We start from the raw sequence: 1,450 nt of genomic DNA on the forward strand, positions 1-1,450 counted from the left end.
TCAACCCCGGCCACTTGAAAAACACACCAGGCATGTGTGCATGTGTGTCCCAAATCCCGGCAGGATGGGAAGTGGAGGAAAGGGGATTGGGCCCCACTGGGTGGTGACTTCTTGTCTCTCTCCCCTCCTCCTCCCTCCCTCTACCGAGCGCACACCCTGCAGTAGTAACAATGACGGCGGTGATAAACCGTGGAGGCTGTCTCTCCGCCTCCCACCCAGAGCTGTCTGTGGCCCTACAGGACGGCAGAGGTGGAAGCACGGTAGCTCCAAGCCTCGTCAGAGCTGTCAGTCTCTCTCTGTCTCTCTGTCTCTCTCCTCCCTGCAGTTGTCATTACGATATGCCGGGCAAGGCTGCTGGAGGACGAGGTCACAGAGGGCTCCTCGCCTACAGCCCGCCGTGTGGGTGACCACTGGGACCAGCACTGGCCTGCCCGTTTACACAGGGTCTCGCAGTGGGGCCAGGCCAGCCCTGAGGTGCGGGGGTCACAGCCTTTACGAGGGACTGGGAATTGAGCCCGGTCCAGCGTGGGGAGCATGGTGTCCCAGCGGCATGCCCTAAATGGTGGACCAAGAAGATATTTCAGGACCAAGGAGCCCCTCTCTGCTCCAAACTCCTGTGCCGAGTTCTCCCAGCTCTGCAAACCTGAGCCTGTCTAGATCCAAATGGAGGTTCCCCACCAGGACTGACAGGCAAGCACCCGGGGACTGGCCTGCCGGGCCCTGCGAAATCGGAGTGGACCGCCCAGGGCCCTCACAGAGTGCGTACTTATGCCCCGCTCTGTCCCAGGGCTTGGGGCGTGCCAGCGGAGGAGGCCGGGTCCCACCCGGGTGAGGTTGCTCCGTGGGAAGGGATGAGAGTTAGCTACCGAGCTGGTGCGATGGCCCTGCCGTGGCAGATGGCGGTGAGAGTCGTGACCGAAGAGGGGCTCGCGGAGAGAACTGGGGTGCTGGGTGGTGGGGTGCACTTTGAGAAGGTGGCCCCTGGTGGCCCAGGAGAAGTTCACAGGAAGAGACGCTGGAGCAGATGCGGAGAGAGTGGAGCCTCCAGACGTCTCCAAGCCGGGGGAGCAGCAAGCGCAAAGGCCCTGCGGCAGGAGGGTGCCAGGCATGTCTGAAGAACAGCAGGGGGTGTGGCTGGGTGGATGAGAGAGGGCCCGTGTGGGGAGAGAGGCCAGAGGACACCCGAGCAGAGCCTTCGGAGACTGCAAGGACCTGGGAGTCACTGTGGATTCTTTTTCCCCTTGTTTATTTAGTTTATTATTATTACTAACGTTTGCTGTAGGGCACATGTGCGAGACAGAGAGGGAAAGTGAAAAGGCAAGGTACCAGGCCTGGGACTCGAACCGCAGTCAGCCATGTGGAAGTCCAGCACCCTAACTACCCTGCCACCTGCTGGCCCCTACTATGGATTCCTAACTGGCCTGCCTCTCTGGCTGCTGCGTGGGGCTGG

This window comes from Tupaia chinensis, unplaced genomic scaffold, assembly GCF_000334495.1.
Source record: "Tupaia chinensis unplaced genomic scaffold, TupChi_1.0 Scaffold138725_1, whole genome shotgun sequence".
NCBI classification, from domain to species: Eukaryota; Metazoa; Chordata; class Mammalia; order Scandentia; family Tupaiidae; genus Tupaia; species Tupaia belangeri.